Here is a 14,376-nt window from a genome sequence, read left to right on the forward strand (position 1 = left end):
AAATTCAAAAATAATGTAAATGAAAAATAAATTTTTAATTTTTTTTGCATCGTATAAAAGATCTCAATGAGATCTTTCAAACAAGATCCATAGTGTATATTTTTAGATTTCAATAAACCCCTCATTTTTGAGCTTGAAATTGCCTTCTTAAAAAATAAGGGCTTTTTTCCGTTTCCGGAACGGAGCCTAACTATATTTATTCTCACACTAATATAATCGGTTCCAGTTGGAGGAATACATTTCTTTTCTCATAAATCCAATGATTAACTTCTTTTTTTGGGTAATACAGTCTAGTTTGTACGCATCTCGGACCGATTTCAATCTACAGTCCCTTTTATAGTTATTTTCCCGATTATACATGAGCTGATCCCAAAAGTTGATAATAAAGAGAATCGAACTTGAGACATACAGACTAGGATCGTGAGGTTAATATCTCTTGGGGTTAATGATTAACTTCTTCAATTGTAACTCAGGATAATGTGCCAAGCTGGATTTCTGAAGCAACATTTTCTGGGTTATGTCCAATATGTGAAAATGAAAAGACAAAAGAGGTCGCGTGCCAGTGAGTCCCAGAAAAGAACACACGTGCACGATTTGTCATTTTTGTACCTTTTTAGCTAGCTGCTCCATAAGCGTAAAACAAAATTAAAACTCGAGGCTATTGAATTGTAAAAATATATAATCCTTTTTTTTTTTTTGAAAGTGTAAAAAAAAATTATGTGGAAATATATTGACAAATGGATAAATACTACAAGAAAATGCATTTTTGCTAACGGAAAAAGTGGTAACGAAATTTAATGTTACTATAGGTGACGAAACAACAAGATTTTCGTCACTAAGTAACTTTCAAAAACAACATATATGTGATAAACTAATTTCCGTCACCTATCTATTAGCAACAAAAAATATACATTTTGTGACAATTTAATTTGTCTCCAAACACAAAATTTTACACGCACTAAATTTTTGAACCTCATAGTATTATATATATGCACCTTAGCGATAGAGCAAGCGACATATTGGAAATATCATATTTAGACATATCAACCAATATATATATATATTAGTCCGGTTCCCTTGAGGGATTCCGCACGGGCTTACCGTGCGGGACTCCCATTTCCCGATCGAATTGGGACTATCTGAGCCGCTCAAAGTGATCAGAACGTGATTTTAAGGATACTCGGGAGAAATCAGCAAAAAAAATGATTGGGAAGGGCTTGATCCGAGCAGTTTTTTATTGAACGGTTCAGTAAAAACTGCTCGGATCAAGCCCTTCCCGATCATTTTTTTTGCTGATTTCTAGCGGGTGCCCTTAAAATCACGTTCTGAACACATTAAGCGGCTCGGATCGTCGCAATTCGATCGGTAAAGGTAAGGTCCGCACGGTAGACTGATAAGGGATCCCTCACTGGATCCGTGGTGTGTGTATATATATATATTAGAGGTGTCAATTTCAACCCACATTTTTCTAACCCGCCCAATCCGTCCATTTATAACCCAACCCAACCTGCCCATATTACATAACGGGTTGATATGGGTTCAACCCATATAAACCCATATTTATATGGGTTTAGATGGGTTGAAAATGGGTTCAATATGGGTTTGAGTTTAAAAACCCATTTTGCACTTGTTTTACTCCTGAAATCCAATTTGTTAGTCCTGATGGGCCGTAACGAGGATTAGATGTAGTGCTTTTCTTGGCTATTTCTCCCCTGCCATCCAATTTGTTTTTTCGTTTTTTTAAATTTTCTTCTTTTTGCTTTATTTACCAGATTTTCAAATACAACCAGTTTCTGTTCGGCTAAATAAGCCAACTGGTTTATTTTTTTGTCTTTATTCAAAAAAAATTCGTATTTGTTAGTTTTTCGTCAATATTTTGGAAATTATTGCATCGTCATGACGAGAGGAATCTAAAAAGTAAAAAATTATGATCGAAATCCATTTTTTTTGAATATAGACGAAAAAATTGGCTTATTGGCTTATTTTTGTCTTTATTCAAAAAAATTAGGCTTCGATCGTAATTTTTTACGTTTTAGATTCCTCTTGTCATGATGATGCAATAATCTCCAAAAAATTGACGAAAAACTAATAAATACGAAAAAAAAATTAAATAAGAACAAAAAAATAAGTCAATTAGCTTATTTAGCCGAACGGGACAACTCTGAGAACCATTGGGGATTCTGTGGTTAGTCCTGATGGGCCTAGAGAAAGCAAGTGCAGAAGTGTTGGTATTTATGTATACTTGACTATCTATTGCAATATAGTTTCTCGACATTTTTCTCTCCTTAATGTGCTTACTTTTGAATTATTTTCAATCGTCTTTTCTTCGATTGTATCTAAGACAATCTATTGCAATGAAACACACACACTCTCTCTCTCTCATATTCGACAATTTCAATAGCGACAGCGAAAATGGGTTCATTATTTTTTACTTTTCCGATTCCTCCCGACGAGATGAATTAATTAGTCACGACAGTTTGACGCAAAACAAACAAATTCAAAAAAAATTTAATAGAAACAAGAAAAAAGTCACCCCCACACTACAAGTGTAGTGCGACCAATCCGGCTAATGGGGAAGAAAGGGAAAAAAAAAAAAGAGGAAAGGAAAAAAAATTTAAAAAAAGAAGAAGGAAGAATAGGAAAATGGGTTGGGTCGGGCGGGTTTGGGTCTGGCTTGACCCGTATTCGACCCAACCCGTTTCAACTCATTTACTATTTGACCCGTATTTGATCCGCCCATATTCAACCCGTGACCCATTTCAACCCGTCCAAACCCGACCCAACCCGCGCCATTTGCCACCTTTAATATATATATAGTCCGGTTCCCTTGAGGGATCCCGCACGGGCTTACCGTGCGGGACTCTCATTTTTCGATCGAATTGGGACGATCCGAGCCGCTCAAAGTGATCAGAACGTGATTTTAAGGGTACCCGTGTAAAATCAGCAAAAAAAATGATCGGGAAGGGCTTGATCCGAGCAGTTTTTTATTGAACGGTTCAGTAAAAACTGCTCGGATTAAGCCCTTCCCGATCATTTTTTTTGCTGATTTCTCGCGGGTACCCTTAAAATCACGTTCTGAACACATTGAGCGGCTCGGATCGTCGCAATTCAATCGGGAAAGGGAAGGTCCGCACGGTAGACTGGTAAGGGATCCCTCACTGGATCCGTGGTGTGTATATATATATATATATACACATATATATATATATAGAGGAATTTTCAAGTGAGGGATCCCTCATTTTAACAAAATGAGGGACTTTCATTTTTCGATCAAATTTTGAAAATCCGAACCGTTCAATGTGTGCAGAACGTAATTTTAAGGGTCCCCAAGAGAAATCAGCAAAAAAAATGACCGGAAAGGGCGTCATCCGAGCAATTTTTTTTGAACCGTTCAATGAAAACTGCTCGGATGAAGCTCTTTCCGGTCATTTTTTTTGCTGATTTCTCACAAGAACCCTTAAAATCACGTTCTGATCACTTTGAGCGGCTCGAATCATCGAAATTCAATTGGGAAGGGGAGTCCCGCATTATATATATATATATACACACACATCATTATACGTATAAATTAACGAAAAAACTATTTTTGTACTAGGGTATTTTGTGTATCAAACCTCTTTTTGTATCACATATTTATGTGAGCTCGAGAAAAGTACGTAGAATTTGTGGTGAGAAAATGACCTGCGTATGAGGGAACTGAATATATAATCTCTCAAATCAGTGACTTTTATTAAAGACTCCCCCCCCACTTCTCCCGCATAATATTCCACATATGTTCATTAAATTATTTAATTAATGATCAGGCATACAGCTATATATTGCTTTAATTAATAAAATCGATCAATGGTTTTTGAAAAGCTCTGAGAAGTTTTTTTTTTCTTTTCTTTTCTAGGAATGTCTTTTCTCGCGAAGTTCATGTCAAGGTCAAAAGGTTGTGGAACCCTACTGACAGAGGTTGTGGAACCCACTGACAGTACTCTGAGTGACACATGAAATACAAACTAGGAAAACACCCCTCTCTCTCTCTCTCTCTCAGTTTTTTTTTATCAGCAAAAATAAATTTTTTTTTCTCAAAATACACGTACATAGATAATAAGAAATTAGGTACTCCGGTCTGACCACCCAAAACCTTCTTCTCCAAATCACACAGAGAAATTAGTTTAGACCCAACAATCTGAACCCAAACTAGAAAGAAAATCCTAAAACACTCCTAAAGTTGATAGGGAACCAACCAACCCCAAAACAATCATTGGGCCAAGCCTCAATACACTATCTACAAAGCCCCATTACAACCCAACCCAGCCAAGTGGGCTAGGCCCAAACACACCACCTAAACCCTAAACTTGCATCTTCCATGCCACATCACCACCGCCGCCTCCGCAGCCCAAGCACCCACTGGAAAAACAACACCAACCACTCCAGCCATAGCCGCCCTGCACCCGCCGTCCTCCAAGATCACAGCCACAACCCACCACCATTTGCAGCCACCATAGGACATGACTTTCGGATTGCATAGGATTGTTTGCTAATGATTTTGAAAGAGAATTTTGGAATAATGAGGGGAGAAATATATATATACAGAAAGTTAAAAATGATAAGTGAAGAGAAGAGAAGCTTATCGAAAACGGTGCACCGGGGGAGGGGGAGATGTTATGAGAACCCAAGAGGAGACATTAAATAAGTATCAAGGTGACAATATTTACATGCCTGAGAAGAACTCCACACGTGTCGTGTATATATTGGAGCAATATATAGGAGGTTTAATTTCATCATCCAGACTAAATAACAGATTTTTCCTAATTTTAATAATGTCACTTTGCTTGGGTGTTGATTTGTGTATCATTAACGTGAATACGTGCATGATAATGCGAAAAAAGAATAGCGCTAAGCGTCTTGTCACGGACATGAGCGATAAAAAATTTGACACGGCAGTTTATAGAACGAACCATCTACGCTATAAGAAAAGTAATTAATGATCCACAAAATAAAAAGACATCACGGAGATTGATTTTTCCTTTTTTTCCCAACTGCAAATCAAGCGAAGCACGAAAATTAAGAACCTCATCCCCTTTCTTAATGGGTTTTCTTTCCGAAACCAATCTGGGATGGAAGTGCTATTCAAATGGCTTTCATGCTTAATGCTGTAAAGGCTCAGTTTATTTTTATTTTTTTCCTTGGGGTGTATGTAGCTAAGTTTTTAGGCTTTTTTAGACTTCGGATTTCGACTGTACTTGAAGTTAGATTCAGGAGCTATATATGGTTTCTGTTTTCTTGCCATCACTGTTTCGGGGTTTAGAGTGGTATACGATTGTCGGGTCTTGGGGTGCCAACATATATAGCTGGGATACCAGATTTTTCCGTTGTGATGCTATCATTCCTAGAACCTTTTAATCGTTATAATCTTTTATTCAATGATTAATAAATTCCCTTTTTGCCGAAAAAGAAGAAGAAAGAGGTTTCTGAAATAACAATGCTAATCTCACATTGCAAGTGTGTATCCCAATGTGAATGTGTGTGTTTTTGTGTAAACGTAGACTAATTATTGTTCAATAAAAGGGAAAATGACGGCCCAGGATATATTTTGATAATTAATACCCTCCAAAGACAAGCTGAAAACATTTTTTAATGCTAAAAAATATCCTTGACGGGTCTTAATTATCAAAACACGTCATTGGCTGTCATTTTTCCTTCAATTGAACTGAACTCTGAGATATAGTTTTGGGCTTTCTAGTTGGACCTTGTTGATTGTCAGTCCTTCGTTTGATCCATAAACCCGGACTTCCCCCAAGCCGGGCCAGGGCCGATGTAGTCGTTGTGCAATTTTTTGGGCTAGAGTCCAAACTTACTCAAGCTCAGACCGACATTGCTGGCTTTACCTGCTTGGATTGTCTAAACTTTCAATCGCCCAATTAATTCACAGTGCTTTCGGTTCTCATCTCAATCATAAGATGTGTCTTTTTTCTAACCAAAAGGTCCAGTTGCGTGCACCTCATCTAATTTTGGGACTTTAAAGTTTTCGATTGGACAAATCTTTAGTAGTCCCAATGTTTAGAATGTTTGACCTTCGTGAAATTCGACGTTTCGACTTCTTGAGGTGCAAACTCTTTAATTGCTTTCTCATACTCGCTTGGTCAAATCTTGAGGTTTATATTAAGGATGTGTTCGAGGTAAGCAGTCAGCAGAGATTTTCTTTCTTTTTGTTTTTTGTTTTTTAGAGTCTGTTTGGGCTCTTTAAGGGGTACTTATATATTGTTGCTTCCTCACATAGTCACTTACGTTGTCATCCCAATCATTAAACCAAGCAATGTGAGACTAGATTTTCTTAACATCCACCTTATGTGCAGTTGCGTTAGAGCTCTGTCACATGTAGCCTCTTTTTGGTCTATCCAATAACATGTGGAAGGACATTACATTTTTGATGCGGTAGATCGAAAGGTACTTGGAGAACAGATCTGCCTCCTTTATAGCCAGTCGTCGTTCATCCCTATCAACAACCAATGACAAGGTCGAACGGGACGGTTAGGCTGCCGGAGACATCGTTGATAGTGTCGTGGACGATCTCGCAGGCGAAGAAGTGCTAATCATTGAAGTTGTCATAGAAAAGGAAAAAAAAAAAAATTTCTTATTGACAAATTTGTGTTCATTGGTAGATTTGGGGAAATAAATTGTGAAATGGTGTTGAAATTCAAATTTCATGGTAGTTTTGTGAAAATTATTATGAATGATTTGATTTGAATGTGTGGTTTGACTAATTTTTATATTGAAATGTGTCATGATAAAACAAGGTAAATTTGCAGAATTTTGTCAAGAAATTGTTTTTGTAGTTGAATCTCATATTTGTGTCCATAAATAATTCACGATACACCTCGTCGATTTGAATTCGAATTCATGATTTGAGTATTTCATGGGAATTCCACAAAAAAATTTCATAATAATATGATCGATTTTGAATGCATGATTTTCCTGATTTTGCGTCGAAATGCGCCATTTATTATCATGGAATATTTCTGCAAATTTACTTAAAAATTAAGGTAAATTTATCATGAAATATTTCATGATAACGAAGGGTCTATCTGGTGGCCATGGCTAGGGGTTGCATTTGTTAGGGTTAGGAATAGTTTAGAGAGAGTGAATTAAATAATAAGGACAAAATGGGTCATTAAACCAATTTGAGGATGAAAACATAAATATTCAAACACACTAAAATGGGCATCTAAATAAGTTCTCTACGATGGAAAATTTTTTTAGTGCCTGATGGGTAGCACATGATGCTCGCTTGGCGCATCCGAGCCGTTCATTGCGTTTTTGGACGGCTCGGATTTGGAGAGAGAAAAATGAGAGAGAAAGTGGTACGGTGAGAGGAGAGAGAGAGAGAGAGTTTCAATCCGAGCCGTTCAAAAGTGTATTGAACGGTCTATATGTACCGAGCGGGTATCACGTAAAATATACCCACCCGGCACCGAAAAATTTCTCGATGGGATAGGATGCCTACATTTCTTACGGAGAGAATTCATGGTGGGATATCACTCATATCTAATTAAGGCTGCGTTTATTTCAATGTAAAATATTTTACAAAAAAAAATTTACTCGTAAAATAAGTTATGTAAAATTATTTTTTGGTGTTTGGCTTTTGTCATTCCTTTGTTTGTTAACGCTACTACCTTGCAAGTGTATTTTTGATGCTGCAAGTGTATTTTTGCATCAAGAATACATTTGCAATGAATGATGTTAACAAAAAAGAAAGTGACAAAATCTAATAGCCTAAAAAAAATTTGAAAACTGAGTGAAAATAAGTTGTGGGGCCTGTGCTTGAATTGGAGGGGGTTGGTGTAACGACCCTGATTTTTGGTAAATAAAAATTTCGTTAAATATTTAAATTTTATTTTAATTACTTGGATTTGCTACTAAAAATTTCTTTTTAATTTTAATAATCCGTCATAATTAGATTTGAGACTTATAAAATTATATCTTTCACGCCGAGCAATCTAGTCATTTTCTAAAAACAAGTATGCTTATAAAAGCACTTGTATATTTTCGTAACGAGTTAGATAAAATCTTTAAATTATATTTCTTGGCTAGAAATCCTACTTGGCGAGTAAGGTTAGTTTCCAACCGACTTGTTGGACAAACCAAACTACCATTTCTCCTAGTTACAGTTTCCTAACCCTAGATGGACCTTTTTGACCGTCTTTGAGCCTTATGAAACCCTCCGAACCCTATTGAACCATTAGACTATAGGAGTAATCATTTTATTCCTATGTTTAGTCATTTCACTTTACCTAGCATCATTACTTACCCTACCTATTGGATAATAAAGGCAAGGGAAAACTTTAACCTTTGGTCCATAAATGTTAGGGAAAATATTATCCTTTGGACAATAGATTCTCATGACTAGTCATATCAAATTATTACCAATATTCCTTTACCCATTGGTCCATAATTGCTAGGGAAATTTTTGACCATTGGTCATTGATTATTAAGTTGCCAATGAAGCCTTGATTTGACAATACAAAATCATGGGCTAAGGAATCTCATCATTTTGCTTCCAAGGGAAGCAAGGCTAGCCATGCATGCATGCACACCTATGTCCTAAGCCTAACTATCATAGGTTTTACTTTCCTAGATGAATATATACATGTACTTATATATATATATATACCTAGGAGAGAGAGAGAGAGAGAGAGGCCGGATGGAGAGAGTGGGGTGGAGTGTGTGCATGAGTTTTGATTACTTACACAAGCAACATTTATAGCCTTAAGCCTATTTTTTTTTTGACTACATGCCAACCCATTCTAGTCTTCCAAAGTACAAAGCTAGGCCATGATTATATTCTTTCTTGCAAGAAACCTCCCCATAGATTTGACAAGCCAAAAACCCTTCATGATTGTCTAGGATTTGGCTTAAAGAAGAAATGACAAGTGAATGAAGGCTAGGATTTGTTTTGAGTCTTGAAATGACAAGACTATGGAGCAAAGTCCATGGGAGAAAGGAGAGAGGGGGGGGGGGGGGGGGGGGGGGGGGGGGGGCGGCCATAGAGGAAGAAGGAAGAGCCCAAGTTTTGGCTATAAATAGCACCCCATGCCTTCCATTCAACTCACACCATCACTTCTTGCTCTCACTTCTCTCTAGAAACCATTTCTGTTTTTTTCAGGCAGCCTACTGCCCTTTGAAAATCTCCATTTTTCTCCTGCTTAAAGTAGTTTTTAGAACCAACTCCCTTCGAGAAAGTTGTAGAACACTTCGAAACCTTCAAGTTAGACCCAAGAACCATCCAAATCGGTGAAGAAATGACAAAGATATTGGCATCCGAAGTTCAGTAAAAATCTCGGATTCCTATTTCCAGACAGCATACTGTCTTCTCCTTTCTCACCATTTTTCTCCTGCCTAAAGTAGTTTCTAGGATCAACTTCCTTCACAAAAGTCGTAGAGCACTTCGAGAGCTTCAACTTCGACCCAAGAACGATCGTATTCGGCCAAATATTGACCAAGTTACTGCCATCCAAAGTTCGGTCCAGATTTGCAAGTTTCACCGCCGTAGAAAATCTTTCAACTAGCTTATTCGGCCCCGACTAAGTTTCGGATCAAGGTAGATTAATCTCTACTCATTTTCCCTAGTATAACTTTAGTTATTTTTGTTTATGATAAGGCAAGTTAAAGTATTAGGAATAATTAGCAAGCTCGTTTTACAAAATCTTGAAATGACATTACGATCATGTAGATTTTCTCTACTCACTTCCCTAAGTATAAGTATAACCCCTTGTTCCCTAAACTCTACGTATAGAATCGTACGTTAGATAGTAGAATGTTATTGATTCAAAGTATCAATATCCTTATTGTTTTTCTTAAGTAGATAAGGTTATCTATTGTTTAGTTTCAAGTAGATAAGGTTATCTATCGTTTAAAATGCAGGATTGTCAATAAGTTTATCTCACTAATGGAGGTATGAGCATGTTAGATAAATGACTTTGTCTTAAATAAACATATGTTGTATTGAATTTCTCAAAAAGAAAGAAAGAACGATTTTCGAAAGATAGAATTTGACACTTGAATAGAAGAAATCGTATTTTGATATTTAAGATGGTTTTGAGCATGAGTAACAATATAGAATTGGATGATCTTGTTAGATCACAATGAATGATTTATGGTTGCGTATGTGAAAAGTCCTACCGCGGAGTCTATGCATGAAAACGTGACACGGAAATCAAAAAAGTTAGAAACATGACACCTAGGGTGTGGTTAACGAAAAGGCGTGTTTTGAAAAGGTGAAATGTTTTGGAAACCGCAATGTGGCCGGACATGGTAGCCCGTTGTGTGGTGTGTGTTTTGTGTGCCAATGGGAACCCGGTGCGGCGGAACCATTGTGAGGATACTCGGGAGACCAGAACGGCGGAACCGAGGTTGGGTGTGTGGCTTGGTTATCCGCGTTACGGAGCCAATGCAATTGCGTGCCAATGGGAACCCGGTGCGGCGGAACCATTGTGAGGATACTCGGGAGACCGAAACGGCGGAACCGAGGTTGGGTGTGTAGCTTGGTTATCCGCGGTACGGAGCCAATGCAAATGATTTTGAAAGGTTGGGTGTGTAGCTTGGTTATCCGCGGTACGGAGCCAATACAAATGATTTTGAAAGGTTGAAATGTTGACACGGTCTACGATGAGTCGCGTAGGAGAAACACGAAAATCTTGGACACCAACGATAGATGATTAACGAATGTGGATGTGTCATTGTTAGCTGTATATACATGTATCATGTGGAAATCGATGATTGTATAACCTGTTGTTTGTAAGTTATGGGTTAGCGGGTATGAGTTTGTTCTATTGAGCGTTGTAGCTCACGGTGTTACCTTTTGGTGACTCTGACATATTATATCGGTGGCGACGCTGGTATAATGTGTCAGACTCCTTAGATGAACAGGATAAGATGTACACCGTAAAAGCTTTTGGAGCAGAGGAGCTTGCTAGGATGGAAGAGCAAGCAGAGTAGTGTTAGGAACCCTAGTTTCCTTTCTTGATTGAATAAATGTATCCTTTCCTTATGATGTATTTATGATGTAATAATGAGCCAGACTCTCTTTATTATATAATAAATGCCTCATTTAACGTACTCAAAATTGGGGGCGTTACAGTTGGGGGAGGGGCTGCCGCCCCCCTCCTCTCCCGCCTTCCTCCTCCCCCCCCCACTAATCTCCCCCCTCCTTTCTCTTTCCTCTCTGTTTCCATTACTCCGGTTCAGCTTTCTAGTTGTCGAGTCCGATGGGGACTCCAGCCATGGCGGTGGGTCTTTTCGTTCCATCCTCGTGGTGGAAGCAGATCTGGCAGCTAGTGGTTGACGGAGGAGTTCAATAAGGTGAGGTTTGTGGAGTTAGGTTTTCCGGCGGTCCTCCGTCTCTTCTACCGGCTGGTTTCCCAGTCCGGTTGTGTACCGATTCGGGTCTCCCCCGCATCTGGTGTGGCTGTGGTGGTGGGTAAATAATCTCTTTGTGTGAATAATTTTAGTTAGGGTTTGGGTGGTCCAGCTGGAGTAGAGGGTTGCGGTGGTTCGGCAGCAATTGTGGATGGGTATTGGGGTTTCTCCCAGCAGCGGCAGTGGTGGTGGCTATGTTGGGGTTTTCCGAGATCTGTTTTGGTTTGTTTAGTTGGCTGTTTCCCTTTGTTTTGGTTGGTGGTCAATAGCAGGTCCAGAGCGAGAGGAAGTAATTGGTCTTTGGCCGCTGTGGGCGTGTTGGGCCTGCCGGAGTTCTTCACCGGCGTTGTCTCGGCCTTCACACCCGAAGCCTTGCGTGACAGCGGAGATTTGCCTCGGATCCTCCCCAGAGGACTCCATAGCTCTGGATTGGGTTTCCCGGTCCAGTTCCGGCCGACGGCCCTTGAGGCATGTCCTTGGGAGCAGATATTTGTTTTCGCTTGTATTCTGTTGTTGTGTGATTACATTTGTGCTTAATGTTTACTGGTTTGTGCTAGGATCCCGTTTTGGTATCTCTCTGCCTAGTCCCGGACGGGATTCTTAGGCCGACACTTGTGCCGGGTGCTTTTGCAGGGTGTCCTTGAGTCTGTAGCCTATTGTGCTTAATGTAGTACTCGTGTCTCGGATTAAGTTGTTTGGTGCACTCCTGTTATTGCAATGTAATCTTTGCCTTCGGGTATGATTTAATGAATTGACTGATTTCAAAAAACAAAAAAAAAATTGGAATCAGCACTCAACAGTCAACACCCACGATGGAATACATTTGGTACTGTCCATGGAAAAACACGGAGATGTGGGAATTGAGACTTCGGTGGCGGATAAAAAAAAAAGTACTCGTAAGACTTTGGCTCAGTTTGTTTGGGGTAAAATATTTTATTTATTTTTTGGTATTTGGTTGTATAAAAAATAATAACAATATTTTGTATTTAAAATATTTTTTATTAATTGGATGAAAATAATTTATCCTTAAATTTTTTGTAAGTTATTTTTCGAAACGAACTCATTTTTTTCTACTTCAATTCTCACTGCTCAATTTATTCATTTGAATGTAAATCCTAACTCACGTTCAATTCTTTCCTCTCTCTCTCCTGAATTGAATTCCACCGCTAAGTCTTCTTTCTCTATACTATTTTATCGATTTTTGAAAATATTACTATTATTCATGTGTCAACCAAACATTAAAAAATAAAATTTTAAAATTTATTTTCTAAAAAACTATTTTACATCGAAGCAAATGGAGCCTTTGATAAAGTTAATTTATGCCATTTTTTGTAAAATCTTTTATGAGAGAATATTTTACTCCAATATTGTGCATCCAAACAAGAGAAATCGGGAAATTAATCTTGCCAAAAATACGAGAAATTTTTCAGTGCCGGGTGGGCACGGGACACATGGTGCCCGTGCCAATCTCGGCCGTCCAATGAAGTGTTGGACGGCTCAGATCTGTTTGGCAATTTTAAAGGGTGAAATGACTAAAATACCCCTCTGCAGTCGAACAGATCTGAACCATCCAACACTTCATTGGACGGCCAAGATTGGGCAAGGGCACCACGTGTCCCGTGCCCACCCGGCACTGAAATTTTTTTCCAAAAATACAAAGTACGTAGTACAGTACTATTTTACATGACAAACGGGGGTTCGGCTCCTGTCCAGTGTGTTATTATCCATTTTGGTCCATTTGATGGTTGAGATCAACTCTACCAAAATTAAAGCTCTAGATCTTGCCATGTCAAGCCCCTCATTTTGTTGCTCTCTAAAGAAACGGAAGATCCTAAAACGGAAGTCTTGACGTTAACTCTGCAAAATCCAAAAGAAAAAAACTCCACTCAAGCACGTGTCTTCTCATATAGGAGTACTTTCATGGCACTGACTCATTTTAATTTAAAAGTCCAGCCAAACTAATATTCTGGGTTCTTGAAATTCTTTATTTTGTTTGTTTTGCTCATTTTATTTGAATTTTTGTTAGATTTGCATGATTTTTTTGGATTAATTATTTGTCTCGAGAGTCTAAAAAGTACTCTCTACATTCCTAAATGAGAGTCTATTTTCGACACACGAGATGCTCAAAAAATCGTTTGTATCTCACAGTTTGTGATATTTTAAATTTTGGGCTTTTGTTCTTATTCAAACAAAATTTCGCGTTTGTTAGTTTTGAGCATAACTTTTGTGGTTTTCCGATTCGTCTCGTCAAAGCAAATTAGAAAAGTGAAAAATTATGACGTCTACCCAAAAGGCTCAAAAGCAGGTTTTTTAGACTTTATCTTGGATATCTCAAAAAAAAATTTGGGTAAAAATTATAATTTTTTACTTTTTTGTTCGTCTTGACGAGATGAATTAGAAAAGTAAAAAAGTTTGTCGCAAAACTAGCAAACGCCAAAAAAACTTGAATAAGGACAAAAAAGAAAAAAAAATCCAAAAATCTCTTGGCGGAACGCTACTCTAACCAATTTCCCCCATATGAATCCAAAAATAATACTTACCGATATTTGTTGGAAGTGATTTTTTACAGGACCCCAAAAATTTTTTTTTAAAATTTTATAAATAATTTTTTGAATTTTTGTAAGACCCAAAGTGAACCACACATAAAATGTAATGTAACGTGTAAAAAGATAGACATATCTTTTCTGTTGCATTAATGAGGGCCAGACTCGATCAGTTCCATGTAAACGTAAGAATTGAGAAAACACGTGGATTGAGTAAAGTTTTGTTTGGATTTTGCAGTTAGCTTGTCAAAACTTCCGTTAGGATTTTCCGTTTCTTTAGAAGCAACAAAATGGAGGGGTTTGACATGGCAAGATCTGGAACTTTGATTTTGTTAGAGTTAATCTCAGCCGTCAAATGGACCACAATGGATAATACTACACTGGACTGGAGCCGAACCCGACAAACGGAGCCTAGATTCCACCAGAAATG

Source organism: Rhododendron vialii, chromosome 13a (genome assembly GCF_030253575.1).
Source record: "Rhododendron vialii isolate Sample 1 chromosome 13a, ASM3025357v1".
Lineage (NCBI taxonomy): Eukaryota > Viridiplantae > Streptophyta > Magnoliopsida > Ericales > Ericaceae > Rhododendron > Rhododendron vialii.